The sequence below is a fragment of the Maylandia zebra genome, linkage group LG14 (assembly GCF_041146795.1).
Source record: "Maylandia zebra isolate NMK-2024a linkage group LG14, Mzebra_GT3a, whole genome shotgun sequence".
Taxonomy (NCBI): domain Eukaryota; kingdom Metazoa; phylum Chordata; class Actinopteri; order Cichliformes; family Cichlidae; genus Maylandia; species Maylandia zebra.
The window spans coordinates 13,234,905-13,256,106 of record NC_135180.1 but is presented as its reverse complement, the minus strand read 5'-3'; the positions used below and the strand labels follow the sequence as shown (position 1 = coordinate 13,256,106).

Sequence of the window (21,202 nt, the reverse complement as noted above, 5' to 3'; positions counted from 1 at the left end):
TGTGGGCCAAGTTTGCAGCTCTCAGGCTGAAGGAGGGGGTGTTGGAGCGTGCCTGGAAGGATCCTGCCACGGGGGAGGAGAGGTGGCAGGTTGTGGTGCCAAGGTCGCTGAGGTCAGCTGTGCTGGGAGCCTGCCATGGGAGCACTGGCTCTGGCCACTTTGGGGTCTCCAAGACTCTTCGCCGCCTCCGCCAGGGCTATTACTGGGGTCAACAGCGGAGGGATGTGGAGGACTTTTGCCGCAGCTGTGATGCATGTTCCTCACACAAAGGGCCACAAGACCAGTCCCGGGCTCAGCTTCAGCAGCAACCAGCAGGAGCCCCAATGGAGCGAGTAGCTGTGGACGTCATGGGCCCATTTCCTCGCACAGACAGAGGAAACCGCTATGTTCTTGTGGCCATGGACTATTTTACCAAGTGGCCGGAAGCATACGCCATCCCAGATCAGGAGGCTGAGACGGTCGCTGATGTATTAGTGGAGGGGATGTTCAGCCGCTTTGGAACAGCAGAGACCCTCCACAGTGACCAGGGGCGTAACTTTGAGTCCAAGGTATTTGCTGCCATGTGTGAACGCCTTGGGACTAAGAAAACCCGCACCACCCCACTTCACCCCCAAAGCGATGGGCTGGTGGAAAGGTTTAACAGGACGCTGGCCCAGCAGCTAGCCATCCTTACCTCAGAACACCAACGGGACTGGGATTACCATCTTCCCCTTACCCTCATGGCCTACAGGTCGGCAGTGCAGGACTCCACCCAATGTACGCCTGCCCTGCTCATGTTAGGGAGAGAGCTGAGAACTCCTGCAGAGTTGGCTTTTGGGAAAACCCCGGACGCGCCAGAGGCACCACCGGGCCGGGACTACGCAAGGAAGCTGCAGGACCGGCTGGATTCTGCACATTCCTACGCCCGAGAGCAGCTGGCGAAGGCAGGCCTGCGCCAAAAGAGGAATTACGACATCACCACTAAAGGGAGGCACTTCCGTGCTGGGGAGCTGGTGTGGGTCTACAGCCCAAAGAGGAAGAAGGGACGGTGTCCTAAACTGGATAGCAGCTGGGTGGGGCCTTGCAGCGTCCTAGAGCGAGTGGGGGAGGTTGTTTACAGGGTGCAGTTGCCTCCTAGGGGGAGGATAGTAGCGCTGCACAGAGACCGGATGGCCCCCTACAGAGGACAGTCCCTCCCCTCCTTTCCAGAGGGACGTGTACAGAGCGTCCATGACCCTGCTCAGAGGGGCCCCCGACCGGGGCTGCATTCCCCCCCCCTCGGACTCTTCACCCCAAAGCCCCGAAGCTCTGCGTCCTCCTCAGGGGCTCAGGAGGTCAAGGAGGGAACGTAGGCTACCGCCCCGCCTCAGAGACTGTGTCGTTCCCTCGGGGACGAGGAACTTATTGCTGGGGGGGCAGTGTAACGATGGTTAAGTGTTACTGGACAGTGACATGTTGGTTTTCTCTGCACACTGTTGTTGTTCCTTTAAGATTCATGTTTGGTTGGGCTGCAGGAAGTAGTGAGGGTGGTGTACAGGAAGGGGTGGGGGGACCTGGTTGTTCTGTGTGTGTGCCAGGCTGAAGAGAGGTGTAGTTTGAGAGCGCTTCCCCCTGAGTTAACAACCCGCTGGCTTATGTGCCGAATAAACGGACAAACTGAGACCCCAACCGTCTGGTTCTTGTGAACGTTACAATAACATGCCGCCAGTGGAGTTTCCCAGTTTGAAACTGTGGCGGGCAGAGCGGCCCAAGCGTTTCAAAGTAGCAGACACACGGAAAGAAGAGCTGAAGAGGATGAACAGCATTTTCCTCACATACAAAGAATGTTTTGCTTAAAAGGAGTACAAAAGAACAGCTATGTCTTCATTGTCGGTGTCTTCAGTGAGAGCCAAAACAAACCAACTTTTCAGCGTGAAACAACTCAACTCGTGTAACCTGAGGAAACGGTAAGTTTTCTCTAAATAGCTTTTTAGCTGTGGTTAGCTGGATGTCAGTCTTATGTTACAGCAGCTGTGTCGAGTCATGCGAGTCATATTTTCGGTGCTACGTTGTAGTGAGACAAGTTTGTGGGTGTTTTGTGCAGCTTCAGCTGTCCTGTTAACTGCTCGCTGGTTAGCCTATAAGCTAACAGCTAGCCTTGTTAATGACGCAAGAGTTCCACGAACATGCAAACAGCTCGTCTTTACTGCTTTAACTGTTAAAACAGAAGGCAATACTGCGGCTGACAGGGTTTATTATGTGAAACAGCAGTGTTGGAAAGGCTGTCAGCTGTGTGGGGGAGCCCCCTTGTGGCGAGAGAGCACAGCTGCACTATTGAGCACATGTTCCAGTGACTTTTATCCTACCGCAAAACAATAAGAGAAGGTACGACCTTTCCTATGCTCCCAGGATGTGGGTGTGAATGCCAGAGCACTCTGGAATGCACACAAAGTCTTGTAGTGAACAACAGCCTAAGACAGGGGTATCAAACTCAAATACACAGTGGGCCAAAATTCAAAACTGGAACAAAGTCACGGGCTAACATTAATATTTATTGAAAAAAAAAAAATCTTCCTCCAGATATAAGAATGAATCTTTTCTTATGGACTCAAATAAGTTTTGCTGGAAAACTGAATATGGAACAAGCAAAGCTTAATACACTCAAAAAAATGAATGAGGTGGATTGTTCAGTGTATATTAATTATTTATTTTCATTTTACTTAAAATATATGTTTTTGTTAAGTTAACATATGTTTTTCTAATCAAGTCTACGTAATTGTGTCTATTATTCAACGTACATAATACTAATGTGTTACTTGATCGCATAACATTTAAGTTAAGTCAATTAGGATCGATATACCTTGTATATCCACAAGGTGGCAGTAATGCAAAAACAGTTGTAATGAAACCGCGCAGAACAAGAAGGTTTCACGGCTTGTGCCTGCTCATGCGCAAGACTTCAAATTTAACTGAAAAAGGCTGTTTTGGCGCCAAGCTACTGTTTCTTTGAGAGGTAAGACCACTTTTTTCTTTGACTATGTTGTGTAGTATCTATATGTCCAGCATGGTTATATTTTGCGTTTGTCTTACAAGACATGTTATATCGTTTGCGTGCGCTTGTTTTACATTAGTTTTACTGGGTCCTGGACATGCTTATTTTGTGGACTGTGTAAGAAACATTTTTATTGTTTTTTGTTTTATTAAGGGATTAGCTACAGGGGTTCATGGGGTTATTCTTTCAAGGGGTTATTTTTCCATTTGCTTTCTTGGGATTCCTTTTCTGTAATCAGAGAGTCGGAAATATCGAATAGGATAGCAAGGATAGCATAAAGTGACATTTAAAATCCAAAAAGTCAAGGGCGAAAGCCACTGTGACACCATTGTTCTGCTCTATCAGTAATCTGTATTATGTAAAAATGGTCTGTAAATACAGCATGTTTCCTAGCGGAGTTATACATATCAATGTAGTTATAAATTACAGTTTGTGAAAGTACACACTTAATTTTTTTAATAAAATTATTCAAGACATATGAGTGGACAGACAATGGAGGTCGACAGACCTGGTGATAATTGCTTCTATAGAAAGTTAGCACATGGCAGTGTCAATCTCTTGCTTTTCTTCTGAGTAGTATTTTATTTAGTTGTAATTCAAACAATAATTTGCTTCTTGAAATTAAGGAATTTTTTTTTTCTTTATAAATCTCAGATCCTGCCTTTACCTGCTCCCTCCTATACTGATGTGGTGTATGTGGTATTGCTGAGCTTGTATGTGGTATGTGAACTGTTATACTTTTAAAAACAAAACTGTTTTATAAGTTAAGTTTTCTTTTGTGACCCATCCCATGCCCCTGTTATTTCTTCTCCACATCTGAACTATGGTAAAGGTTGCAGTTCAAGGGCCTGAGGCATGAAATTCTTTTCAGATCAGCTGTGATCAATATTTTTTGGAACTTGATAAATAACAATAAAAGCTGTAATGGCTCCATTAGCATTTTGTGTAAATGTTTGTGTTAAAATTATAGCTTTAATGAGGTCTTACTACATTAGTTTTAGTTTGTATATGTGTACATATAGTATGTATATTTACAGTACAGTATGTTGTGTTTGTTGACATATTTTCAGGTGGAAGCAGAATATGTGAGGATTACTACTGCTGCACATGTTCCAAGGCTTTTTACACAACTTGACCAATACACTGACCAGCTCATAAAAGTCTTCAAGAAAAAAGGAGGCGTTGCAGGGAAGAAAATTAGACAAACTTTGGCCCCAGCCACACAGGTGCGTTATTCTGTTGGTAGCAAAATATTATGGCTAATAAGATCATTTTCAAATTTAAACAGCTAGTGTATGGTAGCTGCACAGTGCACTTACATTTATATTAAGCAAGACAAAGTTTGGTACTCAAAACGTTGGAAAATTTAAATTACCTAAACATATGTAAAATCTGATCCCTTGATTTAGGTTAAACCAGAAGTGAATGTTTTTATGTTATGTTTTGAATGCAAAAAAGATGATGTATTAGTTTGTCTTTACCTCCATTATGGACATATATAATGTGGTGGAAACCCTGCCCAACAGGTTAACTATTCATGTCCATGTGATGATTAGTTGGTCTTGTGTACATGTCTATCTGTGCAGTGGATATGTCATTCATTTTGCGTATAATGTGAGTTTCTGTCATCCTAAAGTATATCTGTTTTCTCTTCCTGTATCTCTGCCACTCTCTACAGAAGGAAAGTATTGAAAAGGGGAGGGAGTGTGTCCTCAGGGCACTACCTTTTTACCTGAATGAAGACCCAAGCATCCTCTTCAAAGAATAATTGGTTGGTAATTTTAGTTTAGTTTTTTATCTGTATTAAACCAAATTTTGAATAACTAATGTTGTTGCATGTTGTTGTTGTTGTTGTAATTTGCATGGAACCTGTTTAAATGTTTTGGGAAATCTTCTTGTATACCCAAACTATTTATATTTATCGTTGAATCTGTAGTCTGAAATAGTGGCACACTGGGGTGCATGTTCCTAATATTGTGTTTACGTCATTAAAGGGTAGCTTTGGCCCTTTTTCTTTCTTTTTTTAAAACTGGATGCCATTTTTCTATGTTTTTGTGTCTAAGCTACAGCTGTTCAGAGGGAGCTGGAACAAATTACCCTTGCTATCTTTACCATCGAAAGAGCTGATGCCAGCACTCCTCCAGCCGATGTGGGTATAACCATCTAGTGTGTCCTGCATGACCTGGAAGACCTGGCCTCTGCATGTGCACTCTTAATGGGTGGGATATATGCACTGAATCTCAGTTAACCTCAAGACTGAAAGCTTTCTTTGAAGTACTTCAGAAGCTCTTCCTTCATCTGTATGTCAGCATACTCTTGACCAAGGTACAGTTGCTCAAGAATACACTGAATGAATAAGCCTAAAAATAAGGGTAAGTTAGGAGGTTGATCTGATATCCTCGTGTTGGTGTTGTTCCCAGATCATCATACTAAATGTTGTTCCAGGATCAACATTGCAAGTGACCAATCAGAATGTTGTGACGTCATACTTTTGCGACTTCGGGAAAAACCGGCGTAAAACAAAAAACTGTACTTAAGCTGCGTGAAACCGCCTCTGTCCGCCGATCAACTGACCCTGACCCTAACCGTAACCCTTTAATAAACAGTAAGCAGAATTGATATTGTCCTTGCAACATTGGAATTTCATAAATGCACGAATGGCTTGGCGCGCAAAAGAATAACGTCACAACAATGTGACAACATTTTCATGATGGTCTGGGAACAACACCAACACGAGGATATCAGATCATCCAAGTTGGGAATGCAGGATGAATGTATATTTTGTGGACTTTTAAAGACGAACAATTGTTTCCATGTTAAAATGTTTACATCTGAAGTTTTTTGCCCAAACACTAGTAAAATAAATGTTGACAGTGGCAAGTGTTAAATGGTTACTGCTGTGCTGTTGCAAAAAAACTGAACGCTGACAAGCTGTTTTATTGTTAGACCATAATGTTGGCATGTTTTGTTAAAGTTTTATTTGGGATGGTGATGTAATTTTCTTTGATTGCTAATATCAGTGGACTATTTGTTGTTGTTGTTGTTGTTGTTGTTACATTTTTTTAAAATTGTGGCTGTTGAGGTGGACACTTCACTTTGCATTGTTAAAGGAAAGCACTTCATTGGCATTGTGTTACTGGACTGACCCTAAGCAATCATTGCAAATAGCAACTTTGCTATCCATTTTAGACACTAAAAGAAAAAAACACTCACAGACCTTACTAGCATCACATGTGCATAACTCAAGTGTCATCTTATCAATGTGTTATGTGATCTTCAATGCGTTTTTTTTTTCTCTTCTATTTCTGGTAGATACAGACATTTAATTTAAAGTCTTGATGTTGCATCTGTCTACATACTGTTAATTACTAACCCTAATGAGCTGTTGTGTTTTATTTTGGACTGGGTTTACACAAATGCTCACTGAATGTGTTGGCAATAAAATAAATTTTAAAAAATAAGTTGGATGTACTTAATTCATTTGTGTGGAACCTGTTGACAAAATAGATTTATGTAAAACTAATTAATAAAGCACAAGGTGGCTGAAAATATAATATTTGAATTAATCTAACTTAAATTTAACATTTTACTGCCACAAATAAGAAATGTGTTGAAGTAACTAATCTAAACTATCTAACCTGAAAATATATCATCTTTGTTCATACAACATAACTTGATTTAGTTAGTCTTAAATATGTCTTGTTAATCTTAAGTAGTTTTTTTAAATTAGATGAACTAAAGATTTTTGCTTTAAACTAACATAATTCAATTTCGTGGAACCTGTTGACAAAATAATTTTAATTAAAGTCAACGTTTCATTTTTTTGAGTGTACTAAACAATATATATATTAGCTGTATAATACCAGTGGGCAAGCTCTAATAGTAATTTGGTATGGCTTCGCGGGCCAAATGTAATTAGGCTGCGGGCCAAATTTGGCCCGCGGGCCAGAGTTTGACACCTATGGCCTAAGACATCAAACGGTCAACATGCAGTATTCTACCATATGCAAACTTATATCATTAAAAGATTATACTGACTACTAAGTATAATTTTCCATTGACAATAGGCAGACACAGGGAGAAGCAATGGGGCATTTTGTTTAAGTGCCTCACTACTCGGGCCGTTCATATTGTTACATCCCCCAGGAGGATGTCTCTTCTCCCTATTAACCCTTTGTTTTGTCCAGGCTCCACCTCCTCTGTCCTGATTGGATGTTGCGCAGAGTCCGGCTAATTGGTAAACAGCAGAGCACTATTTAAGGCCTGTGGAGCTGTGCTTCTGGGCCCTCTGGCCATGTTGGTTGCCATACTTGTGCAGGCTTGCATGCCTTTGTATTTTGTGTGAGCATTGTTGTTTCATGTTCAGACTGCTTGTAGGGGAGAGCTGCCTTTTGTTTTGACACCCTGTTTTCTCCTGTTTATGTGTTGTTAGGTCGGTTATGGTTATAGGTTGTATATTTTGTTTCTTTGGAGTTAGGTAAGTTTCTTTTATTTCAACATCAGGGATGTTTTGTTTGTTATGTTGGCCTTGGCTCTCCCTGACGTTATACCTCAGTCTGATCCCATCACCAGTATTAAATAAACCTTCTAAAATTACCATCTTGGCTCCTCCTTCTCTATCCACCTTTATGTTCGTCCCTTCAACCCCCTAGACTAGCCAGGGGATGTAACAATATAGACCTTCTGACATCTGTCGACACGGATTCCTTTTTGATGGCCTTCCGAAGGTTCATCGTGAGAAGAGGGAAACCGGCAGAAGTTTACTCGGATCAGGGGACAAACTTCAAAGGAGGGGAAAAGGAGTTCCAGCAGGCATTCTCCAGCATGTGTCCAGACCTCCAGCAGAAACTGGCTATGCAGCAGGTATGTTTCCGCTTCAACCCACCTGCAGCACCCCACTTTGGAAGCACTTGGGAAAGAGAAATCCGCTCTATCAAAAACGCCTTATACACCTGTTGGCTCTCAGACCATGAGTGAGGAAGTACTCAGGACCGTTCTTACAGAAATCTAGGGTATCCTGAATGCCAAACCCCTAGGTTATGTTTCTGCGGATGTGGCTGACATCGATCCAGTGATCCCTAACTACTTGCTCATGGGGCGGCCTGACAGCTCCCTACCTCAGGTAGTGTATCCCGAAGAAGAAGCGCTAGGGAGGCGAAGATGGAGACATTCGCAAATCCTGGTGGACAGATTAATAATAATAATAATGGATTGCATTTTATATAGCGCTTTTTGGGACCCCTCAAATAGGGCTGCATGATTAATCGTTAGAAAATCGCGATCTCGATTCATACTTATGAGCGATCTCATTTCCAAATGACAACGATAAAAAAAAAAAAAAAAAGACGACGACGACGACTGTACCGCATTTTGATCCGGGACGTACTCTGCATGAAAACAAGCGCTCACTCTTCCTGCTCAACAAATGACAAGGGCGGAGCCTTATACTACGTGATACAGAAGCTGTGCCGTGTGATGCTAAAATTAGCAGGGAAAAAACAACGGAGAGCACGTCAGGGATGACGAGAAAGTGACAGGAGAAAATCCGTCCCGGTCAACCACCCAAACATCAATAACGGGAACCTTATACAGCGCTTCCCTATACACGTCGAACTCCCGCAGGCACAAAGAAATTAGAGGCTATTACTTATCACCTGACCAAAGATATGACTCCCATCAACACTGTGCAAAACGAGGGATTTAGGAAAATGATCAACACCCTAGACAAACGCTACACAGTGCCGTCCCGCAACTATTTTTCTATTGTTGCACTACCTGCTCTATACACGCAGTGTCGAGCAACGGTGGAGGCGGAATTTCAAGCAGTACAACATTTTGCGGCAACAACAAAACGTGAGACATTTGTTGTTTTTATGTTTATTTATTATTTTTATGTTCAGTTTCAACTGTTACGAAGTTGATGTGCAGTTAATAAGTGCAATAAATATTTATACTGGAAAAGAAAATCGTGAGAGAATCGTGATCTCAATTCTAAGCCAAAAAATCGTGATTCTCATTTTATGCAAAATCGTGCAGCCCTACCCTCAAAGCGCTTTACAATACCACTATTCATTCACTCTCACATTCATACACTGGTGAAGGCAAGCTACAGTTGTAGCCACAGCTGCCCGGGGGCAGACTGACAGAGGCGAGGCTGCCATATCACGCCATCGGCCCCTCTGGCCATCACCAGTAGGCGGTAGGTGAAGTGTCTTGCCCAAGGACACAACGACCGATCATCAGACACTATTTGCCTAATCTCCCAACTCGGATGAAGTGGCAGAGACCCATGGAGGACATAAAAGAGGGAGCGGTTGTTCTGCTGGTGGATCCACAGCTACCCAGAGCATCATGGCAGATTGGGAGAGTTACGAGGATTCTTACTGGCTCTGATGGCCACACCCGAACGGCAGAGGTGAAGATACGTGACAGAACATACACCCGGCCTATAGTATGTCTGATTGTGCTTCCGGCGATCAAGGATGAGGATGACCAGGTGGGGGATCCCTCGTCTGTATAGACAGCCTTTCCATGGAGTCAATTTGCACCGCAAATTGGGGGGCGGCTATGCTGGAAAGGCTGTCAGCTGTGTGGGGGAGCCCCCTTGTGGCGAGAGAGCACAGCTGCAATATTGAGCACATGTTCCAGTGATCAGAGTTTATTTGAGCTAACACAGGGCAAAAGCCACCTGGCAGACTGACTCAGCAGGGGATGTCTACACACGGTGTGAGTCGTGTGCGTCGCTAAAGAACTGTGAGTAGACGTGGAGCCCTGCCTGGAAAGGACAGTTTTAGTCTTTTATGCCATTTGGACATTTAGTGGATGTAGGAGTGCAATGTGTATTGACCTGTTCGCTATGTGGCTAGTTCATGCTACTAATGGTACTTGTTATGCTACATACTTGCTAGCTGTAAGCTAAACCCATTTGGTGTTTTGTGATATATTGTTGTTGGGTGTATTGGCAGTCAGTGTCATGTACTGTAAGGGTTTGGGAGTAGTGTATGAAACTTGTGCATGTAGATGTTCATATAGGAATTCCCATTTGTAGTTCTGGTTAGATTTGAAGAAAGCTAATGAATCATAATTCATGACTTAGATATTTATTACATTCAGTATTCTGAATATGTTTTGTTCACAGACCACACCCACACCCCTCACCACTCTGTAAGCCTGCGGTTGCATTACTGTGTTGCTCTACTGTGCTGTTAAGATGAGGAATCACAGTAAAGACGGTATAACCTTTATCTGTGCGTCCTGTGTGTTCTGACCGACACCCCAAGGTGAACACCACTGCTATTCAGCCAACGCCTATACAGTCGTTGGTTCAACCAAAATTAACAAGCAGCTTGTTTAGTTTAAACAGTTTGCGTTAAGCTGGGCAAACACTGTGCAATTTTTTTCAGTCACGTTATTCCGCTCCAGCTCAAACTGTACAATTAAATCGCAGGGGTTAGAAGTTCATAGGTCACGATGCAGGGTCTCACACTATACGGCCTGATGCTCTGATGTGACCTGAGTGCTCAAACTGTGCGTCCATAACATGAAGCTTATCATACAAAATCTGTCTCTCGCTCTCCCTCTTTGTGTCTTTCACTCACTCACACAGACACACACACACCCCACCACCATCAACTTTGCTAAATTACTAATGAAAAACATTGACCAGGCAGCTGTGATTAGGGTTGCCAACCGTCCCTTAAAAAACGGAATCGTCCCGTATTTAGAAACAAAAGCACACGTCCCGTGTTGAGCTAATAAGGGACGCACTTTGTCCCGTAATACAGTGAGAATCAAAAGTAGTCTATAAATGTTAATGGAATTAACGCTTTGTTTGAAAGCATAACTCCCAGCCCCTCTCCTGCTTTGTGACCAATGAGCTGACAGCACACTTATGACAATTCAGATTACCGCTCATCTCATTGGTCGAGGAAAGGTCGCTTGCGGAGAAAATACCGGAAGACAACAGATGACCACAACAAGAAGCATGGCCAACAGGGAAACAAACGCCGACACTGCGGTCTCGGACGACAGTACACCTAAAGCTGGGCAGACACTGTGTGATTTTTTCAGTCGCGTTATTCAGCTCCTGCTCAAACTGCACGATTGACTCGCAGGGGTTAGAAGTTGGTAGGTCACGATGCAGGTCTCACACTATACCACCCGATGCTCTGATGCGACCCGAGTGCGCACACTGTGCCTCCATAAAATGAAGGTTATAACAGAAAATCTGTCGCTCTGTCTTTCACTCACACAGACACACAAACCACCACCATCAACTTTGCTAAATTGCTAATGAAAAACATTGATCAGGCAGCTGTGAATGAGCAGCAGTGTAAATACAACTATTTTCACGGTTGTTGTGGTCGTGATAATTTTGTGATGCCACATCGAAAAGGCTCGGATGAGCTTTCCGAAGTTCTACAAGTTGTGCCTCCATCGCTTGTGTCCAGATCACACGCTGCACAGCCGTGCTGCTCCGTCTTTTTCACCGACGTTTACGTGTTTGCGCGTGAGCAGTGTGAGCGGCTCACGAGCGATTGATGATCGGGAGCTGCTCGAGGTGTTAATCGCTTCTCGTTACCCCACGTATACTACACGATGCACGATGAAGGCCAAAATTGGGCCGATCACCAAATCGGTCGCACGACTCAAAAATCGTCTCAAAATGGGCCAGAAATCGCACAGTGTAAGCCCAGCATTAGAGCAGCAATGTTTGTTCGCTCAGAGAAAGAAAAAAAGGCTGCAAAAGCACAGGGAGGAATGGGAAAAGGGAAACACCTGGCTGGAAAAGGTCACCATAACACCTATAAAGCGCACTGTGTGCCGGCGCACTTTTTCCATAGGCATGCTTCTAATGGTGGGCACATGAAGAACATGAGGGGCGTGAAAGCTCAGGGAACCCTTAACCAATTTCTTGTCCACCAGGCCACGGCAGAAGCAGATATGGTATGTAAACACTGGTTTGTTTTTTAAACCCTCTGGTTAAGGTTAATATGGGCATGTGCAGTGAATATCAGCGCTATGTGGCCAGAAGTGTGATAATATAATTTATTTTGTGTAATAAACAACTGCAAGGATAGATGATTACAACAAATAGATGACTAATACATAAAAATAATACATAGATGAATAATGATGATGAGTTATGATGCGTAATCATGGGAACAAGTGGGTTTACAAACAGGAGCAGCTGATTAGCATTAGAAAAGCTGAAATAATACCTCAACTGAAGCCAATTGTACTAAATGCACTAAATGTGCACAGTTACAAGAATATTTTTCGTTCTATTGCTTTCTATTAATTTATATAATTTTAAGTTAAGCAGGACAGAGTTCTTTTAAAGAAAGATTTACTTTTATTCTCAAAAGTTAAGCATGACAGGCTTCTGTTTAAGAAAGAGACCTGTTTTACTGTGTTAATGTTGTCATTTTGAGCTAAAAATAAATGGCTAAATGATCATTTGTTTCCCATATGGTCATATCACAAAGAATATGCATCTGCTTAAATCAAATTCAAGTCAAATGGTTAAAAAATAATTTCACACACACAAAAAAGAGCTACCACACTGGGAAGGGTGAAGACAACTAGGTTGCCCGGCCCTGGCCACGAGGTGTCCCTTATTTATTTTTCAGGGAGTTGGCAACCCTAGCTGTGATTGAGCAGCAATGTCCATCCAACTCTTTTCATAGTTGTTGTAGTCGTGATAATTTTGTGAGGCCACATTGAAAAGCCTCGGATACGTAAGCGTAGAGCTGCCACCCAGGCAAAAGAAAAATAGAGCTATATCACGTTATAACATGAAAAGTATATTGTTCTAACAATATACTTTTCGTGTTTGTACAATAGACTATCATGTTAGTACAATATACCTTTCACGTTTGAACAATATAATATCACGTTACTACAATATACATAATTATCACGTTCATACAATATAAATATTATATTGTACGAACGTGATATTATATTGTTCTTTTTTTTTTTTTTTTTTTTTTTTTTTTTTTTTAAATGACATCAGAAACAGCAGTATGCGACATTACGTGATGGCAGAGCTTCAGTTCATCCTTTGTCATTTTTTTTTTTTTTTTTTTTTTTAATAAATAGGACAGGGGGAATGAATGAGAGAAAGAGGGGGAGAGAAAGAAAGAAAACCAAAGGGGAGAAGAGACGGTGAGAAGGGGGGGGAAGAGAGAGAGAAAAAAAAAAAAGAACTCCTGGGTCACCTGTATGGAGAAAAAAAAACAAACAAACAAAAAAAACAAACAGAGGAGACAGCAAACAACAAAGAGTAACATAATAATAGAGAAAACAAAGCACCATCACAATAAACTAGCTAGTCATAGATATCAATATTTACTAAATAATAAACGATATTGTGCAGCACGCAAGATAGACAGCGCACAGTGTGCTTTGAGGCAGCAGCCAAGAAAGCTTTAGTCCGCGTCTGTGAATACCCATGTGTGCATACCTGTGTGGATCAGCATGCTTGCATTCCAAAGGTTTCTCCATGTAATGATCTGCTAGGGAGTGTGGGGGGGCCACAGCCCCGTCCTCCAGGGTGTGAAGCGGGTATGGAGGAGATCAAAACTCCATACATCCAGAGGCCCCCAGAACACAAGAGACCATGGAAGACCAACAGAGGGGCAGCCGCGCCACTGTTCCAGTAAGAGCTGAGGAGAGTCCTAGATCACCATCCTTCCAGACCATCTCCGAGGCAAGCTTTCCCAGATGAATGTGCCTGATCCCATCTGCCGGTGGATCACTGACTTCCTGACGGACAGGAAGCAGCACGTGAGGCTGGGGAAGAATGTCTCGGACTCCCGGACCATCAGCACCGGCTCCCCTCAGGGCTGTGTTCTTTCTCCTCTGCTCTTCTCCCTGTACACCAACTGCTGCACCTCCACCCACCAGTCTGTCAAGCTAATCAAGTTCGCAGATGACACCACCGTCATTGGGCTCATCTCTGACGGGGATGAGTCTGCCTACAGGAGGGAGGTTGAACGTCTGGTGTCCTGGTGCAGCCACAACAACCTGGTGCTGAATGCCCAGAAGACAGTGGAGATTATTGTGGACTTCAGGAAGCACACAGCCCCACTCCCCCCCATCATCCTGACTGACACCCCCATCACCTCTGTGGACTCATTCCGCTTCCTGGGTACCACCATCACCCAGGACCTGAAGTGGGAGCCCACCATCACCTCCGTCATCAAGAAAGCCCAGCAGAGGATGTACTTCCTGAGGCAGCTGAAGAAATTCAACCTGCCAACACGGACGATGATGCAATTCTACACTGCAATCATCGAGTCCATCCTCACCTCCTCCATCACCGTGTGGTACGCTGGAGCCACTATCAGGGACAAACAGAGACTGCAGCGTGTTGTGCGCTCTGCTGAGAAGGTGATTGGCTGCAGACTCCCATCTCTGCAGGACCTGTACACCTCCAGGACACTGCGGCGTGCAGCCCGGATCTCAGCTGACCCTTCTCACCCTGGACACAGTCTGTTTGACCTGCTCCCCTCAGGCAAGAGGCTCCGGTCCATTCGCACCAGAACCTCTCGCCACAAGAACAGTTTCTTCCCCTCTGCTGTTGGACACATGAACAATAACCACATGACTGTCCCCGCCACTAACACATGACCCTACGCTGTGTCACTGCATCATTTCATGTCTGGCACTGATCACCACCTGCACTCATGTATATATCTTTCTACGTAGCATTCATAATTCTTATTCTCATGTATATATCACATGTATATCTCATGCACATATCTTTCTTTCTACATAGCACTTTAATTCTTATTGTTTGCACTGAAGCACCGCAGCAAATTCCTAATGTTGTAAACCTCAACATCTGGCAATAAACCCATTCTGATTCTGATTCTGATGAGGGCTCGCCCAGCAGCCGCGGAGCAGAAGTCAGGGGGAGTTGCAGTGACGCGCCCGTGAGCTCCGCCGGCCCCCAGCTGTGCCTGAGTGACCGAGCCCCAGGCCGAGAGGCCGGGGGCACCCCACCTCCAAAGGGGCCCGAGCGAGCCCCAGGCCCCAGGCCCCGACAAGCGGCCGCCAAGGAGTGAGCCGGTGTGTACCCGGACGCCCACCCCCAGACACAAAGAACCACCAACACACCGACACCTGAGGGAGTCCGCCACCGGCAGGGGAAGTGGTGGTGGGTGGAGATAGGCCTCCAAACCTTGGAGGGCCTGAGGTGTCCCCAGAGAGGTGGCGTCTGATACCCAACCTGACATATAGACACAGACATACAGGCACACACAGACACAAACATCCATTCCCACCCTCATGCTCTCATATGCACTCACTCCACACTCAACCAACGTGGAGACAGACATAAAGAGACGCTGTACACACGATCACACTCCCCAAGCGTACTCTACAAACCGGGTCTAGGTACCCTTGCCCCTGGAGGGGGGAATTGCACCCAGACCCAGGTGGTGTTACCCTTTTCCCTGCGGTGGGGAGAGGCAGACCACCCCGACTCCGCAGCAGCAGGGAGGCCCCACACCCTTATTTATTTTTCAGGGAGTTGGCAACCCTAGCTGTGATTGAGCAGCAATGTCCATCCAACTCTTTTCATAGTTGTTGTAGTCGTGATAATTTTGTGAGGCCACATTGAAAAGCCTCGGATACGTAAGCGTAGAGCTGCCACCCAGGCAAAAGAAAAATAGAGCTATATCACGTTATAACATGAAAAGTATATTGTTCTAACAATATACTTTTCGTGTTTGTACAATAGACTATCATGTTAGTACAATATACCTTTCACGTTTGAACAATATAATATCACGTTACTACAATATACATAATTATCACGTTCATACAATATAAATATTATATTGTACGAACGTGATATTATATTGTTCAAATGTGAAAGGTATATTGCAGAAACCTTTAACGTTATAACGTGATATAGCTCTATTTTTCTTTTGCCTGGGTGGCAGCTCTACGCTTACGTGCTCAGATGAGCTTGCCAAAGTTCTACAAGTTGTGCCTCCATCTCTTGTGTCCAGATCACACGCTGCACTGCCGTGCTGCTCCACCTTTTCACTTTCATTTCTGTGTTTGTGTATGCGCAGTGTGAGAGGCTGCGTTGAGGGGCGACAGGATTTCAAACAGGTTTGATTATCTTGTGACCATACGATTGATGATTGGGAGCTGGTCGTGAGGTTTTAACTGCTTTTCGTTACCCCATGTATACTACACGATGCACGACACACAATTAAGGCAAAACTCGGGCCGATCCCCTAAACGGTTGCGCGACTGAAAGATTGGCTCAAAATGGGCCAAAAATCGCACAGTGTATGCCCAGCTTTTGGAGGCTAGCTCCAAACAAACATCCGCAGCTTGGCAGTGTATACAGCACTATAATGACCAGACCTAATTCTTTTGAAAACCATACATCTTTCCACAGGTCTCCACTTCATCAGACATCACCTAGACCCAGAGCTGCATGAGGCCAGCACAAACAGCGGCCTATTCGACGAAGATGATGGATCCATGGGGTCAGGAAAGCCAGAAGCAGGGGAGCTGGAGAGGTACCTTTCATGTCCATTCACTGGAGGTGTGGATCTATTGCATGGCTTTCCTCACATCAAGAAGCTGTCGATCAAAGTCAATACAGCTCTTCATGCATCTGGAGCTTGTGAAGGACTTCTTAGTCATGCAGGACTCCTATTCACTGCTAAACAGTTAAAGCTTCACAGAAAGAACCTCGAGAGCAAACTGCTGCTGAAGCTTAACTATCACCTCACTGACTGAAGAAATGGCACATTTTTGCTAAATATGCAGAAATAAATGCACACTTATACAATTTATGGAAAACTGAGCTGCCTTGTATGAACATGAAGATGCCTCGTTCTAATGTTTTCTCTGAGGCTGCTGTGCCATTTGGAGCAAAAATGAATATAAAGTTTACAGCATATCTTGTCACTGGAAATTGTTTGCACTGTTTATATATTTATATTATTTACTGTAGATATTGGTGAAAAAAGCTTTATGTTGTGAAAAACTGAAATCTGGAAATTAGAATTGTTGTGCCTTATTTTGTTGATGTTTTTACATATATTCCTTTTGAACATACTAAAATTTGTATGTTTATTTATTTTTGTTTTTCTAATAGCATTTATTTATAAAATAAATCGGACATTTTAAACAGTTACTCGCTTCTTGAGTAGTCTTTTCGCCAAACACCTTTTTACTCTTACTTGAGTAACTTTTTTGACGACTACTTTTCAAGATGGGGGTCCCCATCTTTAAGAAGGGGGACCGGAGGGTGTGTTCCAACTACAGGGGGATCGCACTCCTCAGCCTCCCTGGGAAAGTCTATGCCAGGGTGCTGGAAAGGAGAGTTCGTCCGCTAGTCGAACCTCGGATACAGGAGGAACAATGCGGTTTTCGTCCTGGTCGCGGAACACTGGACCAGCTCTTTATCCTCTCCAGGATACTTGAGGGTGCATGGGAGTTTGCCCAACCAGTCTACATGTGTTTTGTGGACTTGGAGAAGGCATTCGACCGTGTCCCTCGGGGTGTCCTGTGGGAGGTGTTGAGGGAGTATGGGGTGTCTGGCCCATTGCTACGGGCCATTCGATCCCTATACAACCGCTGCAAGAGCTTGGTTCGCATTGCCGGCAATAAGTCGGACTCGTTCCCGGTGGGTGATCGGCTCCGACAGGGCTGCCCTTTGTCTCCGGTTATGTTCATAATTTTTATGGACAGGATTTCTAGGCGCAGCCAAGTGGCAGAGGGCTTTCGCTTTGGTGGCCTCAGAATCTCATCTCTGCTTTTTGCAGATGATGTGGTTCTGTTGGCTTCATCGGGTGAGGGCCTCCAGCTTGCACTGGAACGGTTCGCAGCCGAGTGTGAAGCAGCGGGAATGAGGATCAGCACCTCTAAATCTGAGGCCACGGTTCTCAGCCGGAAAAGGGTGGAGTGCCCACTCCGGGCCGGGGATGAGTTCCTGCCCCAAGTGGACGAGTTCAAGTATCTCGGGGTCTTGTTCGCGAGTGATGGGAGAAGGGAGCCGGAGATCGACAGACGGATTGGGGCTGTGGCTGCAGTAATGCGCACGCTGCACCGGTCCGTCGTGGTGAAGAGGGAGCTGAGTGTAAAAGCGAAGCTCTCAATTTACCGGTCGATCTACGTCCCTACCCTCACCTATGGCCACGAGCTGTGGGTAGTGACCGAAAGAACGAGATCGCGGATACAAGCGGCAGAAATGAGCTTCCTCCGAAGGGCGGCTGGCCTCTCCCTTAGAGATAGGGTGAGAGGTTCGGCCATCCGGGAGGGGCTCAGAGTAGAGCAGCTGCTGCTCCACATCGAAAGGAGCCAGCTGAGGTGGTTCGGGCATCTGACAAGGATTCCCCCTGGGCGCCTCCTGGGTGAGGTGTTCCAGGCATGTCCCACCGGGAGGAGGCCCTGGGGCAGACCCAGGATACGCTGGAGAGATTATATCTCTCGGCTGGCCTGGGAACGCCTTGGTGTTCCCCCGGATAAGCTGGAGGAGGTGGCTGGGGAGAGGGAGGTCTGGGCCTCTTTGCTTAGGCTGCTGCCCCCGCGACCCGGCCTCGGATAAAGCGGATGAAGATGATGGATGGATGAATGGACTTTTCACTTTTACTTGAGTAATAATATTTTAAAGTAATGCTACTCTTACTTGAGTACAATTTTTGGATACTCGACCCACCTCTTCTGTAATGATGGTCTGCAGTGAGAGGGCTACAAAAGTGTTGATCCCAAAAGTCAGAGCATAGCACTCCATGGAGAGGTTAGAGGCGATCTGAAACCTGCGGTGACAAAGTCCTTATAATTATGAGAGATTCAGCACATACTCTAAGACTGCAATAGATTTGTGTGGCAATGAACCAGTAAGCTAACTCTAAACTAATATTGTCATCCTTTCCTCTGTATTGAACTGACAAAACAGTCATCCATCCATCCATCCATCTTCATCCGCTTTGTCTCGCGGGGGCAGCAGCCTAAGCAAAGAGGCCCAGACCTCCCTCTCCCCAGCCACCTCCTCCAGCTCTCCTTTCCAGCACCCTGGCATAGACTTTCCCAGGGAGGCTGAGGAGTGTGATCCCCCTGTAGTTGGAACACACCCTCCGGTCCCCTTTCTTAAAGATGGGGACCACCACCCCGGTCTGCCAGTCCACAGGTACTGCCCCTGATCTCCACGCAACATTGCAGAGGCATGTCAACCAGAACAGCCCTACAACGTCCAGAGCCTTCAGGAACTCGGGGCGGACCTCATCAACACCAGGGGCTCTGCCACCAAGGAGTTGTTTAACTGCCTCAGTGACCTCGCCCCTGGAAATTGGCGGGTCATTCCCCTCATCCCCAGACTCTGCTTCCTCCTCGGAAGACGTGTCAGTGGGATTAAGGAGGTCCTCGAAGTATTCCTTCCACCGCCTGACAATTTTCTCAGTCGACGTCAGCAGCGCTCCGCCAGCACTATACACAGTGCAGGTAGAGCACCGCTTTCCCCTCCTGAGACATCTGAAGGTTTGCCAGAATCTCTTCGAGGCAGTCCAAAAGTCTTTTTCCATGGCCTCTCCGAACTCCTCCCACACCCGAGTTTTTGCTTCAGCCACTGTCCGAGCCGCATTCCGCTTGGCCTGTTGATACCTGTCGGCTGCCTCCGGAGTCCCACAGGCTAACCAAGCCCGATAGGACTCCTTCTTCAGCCTAGTGGCTCCCTTCACCTCTGGTGTCCACCTTTTGGTTCGGGGATTACCACCACGGCAGGCACCAACCACCTTGCGGCCGCAGCTCAATGCAGCAGCTTCGGCAATGGAGACGCTGAACATGGTCCATTCGGACTCAATTTCCCCAGTCTCCCTCGGAATGCTGTTGAAGCTCTGCCGGAGGTGTGCGTTGAAGATCACGCGGACTGGGGCCTCTGCTAGATGTTCCCAGCACACCCTCACTACGCGTTTAGGTGCACCGAGTCTGTCCAGCGTCCTCCCCCGCCACCTGGTCCAACTCACCACCAGGTGATGATAAGTTGACAGCTCAGCCCCTGTCTTTACCCGATTGTCCAGAACATATGGTCGCAGGTCTGGTGATACGATTACAAAATCGATCATCGACCTACGGCCTAGAGCATCCTGGTGCCACGTGCACTTATGGACACTCTTATGTTCGAACAAGGTGTTCGTTATGGCCAAACTGTGATTTGCACAGAAGTCCAATAACAAAACACTGCTCGGGTTCAGATCAGGGAGGCCATTCCTCCCAATCACACCCCTCCAGGTCTCGCTGTCGTTACACACGTGAGCATTGAAGGGACTCTAAGAAGGCTGGGTGCTCTGAACTGCCATTCGGCGCATAAGCGCAGATGACAGTCAGGACCCATTCCCCGACCCTAAGGCGCAGGGAACAAGCCCTCTCATCCACCGGGAAAAACCCCAACGTACCGGCAGCAAGCCGAGGGGATATTAGAAGCCCGCCACCTCTCACCAGGGGCAACTCCAGACTGAGACAGAGTCCAGCCCCTCTCCAGGACACTGGTTCCAGAGCCCAAGCCATGCGTAGAGGTGAGCCCGACTATATCTAGCTGGTACCTCTCAACCTCACGCACTAACTCAGGCTCCTTCCCCACCAGAGAGGTGACATTCCATGTCCCTATTGCCAGTCTTGGCAGCCGGGGATCAGTCCGCCAGGGCCTCTGCTCCTGGCCGCCACCCGGCACACAATGCACCCGACCCCTATGGCGCCTCCTGCGGGTGGTGGGTCTGTGGGAGGATAGGCCCATGTCTCCTCTTCGGGCTGTGCCCGGCCGGGCCCCATGGACTAACGGTGTGTTCACGCGATGGACGCGAACAAAACGCCCCAAACGCCCCCTAATTTGACGCGTGCACATTCGCGTCTCAACGCGTGTCCAAGAAAAATCCATTGCGGGTCAAAATATCATATTTTGACGTGCGTGAACCGGAAATGTGGGAGGAATGTGGGAGGAAGTTGTGCCAGACCGGTATCCTTGCAAGATGGCAGCTGTCGAGCTAGCGCTTCAAGAGAGAGTGTCCCTTCTCTATGTACTGTGGAGAGCAGAGCAGCGGCGTAAAAGACGTCCTTGCCATACCTGGGTCCATCAGGTCCTCCAGAGGCATGAGCAGTTTGGTGAGTTTCACCATTTGCTCCAGGAGCTGCGCCTGGATGACGGCCGATTCCAGAGATATC

The 21,202-nt window shown here is 46.0% G+C and overlaps 1 long non-coding RNA gene across 2 annotated transcripts; it reads left to right on the top strand.

Annotated features, from left to right (window-relative positions):
- Positions 1-2,622: 2,622 nt before the first annotated feature.
- Positions 2,623-5,371, top strand: LOC106676959 (uncharacterized). 2 transcript variants are annotated; one of them, XR_003022268.2, is made up of 5 exons: positions 2,623-2,971; positions 3,665-3,730; positions 4,081-4,236; positions 4,689-4,781; positions 5,074-5,371. It is a non-coding gene; the product is annotated as an uncharacterized LOC106676959 (long non-coding RNA). The 2 variants fall into 2 exon arrangements; XR_013101639.1 differs by lacking the exon at positions 2,623-2,971 and adding an exon at positions 2,983-3,127.
- Positions 5,372-21,202: the final 15,831 nt, after the last annotated feature.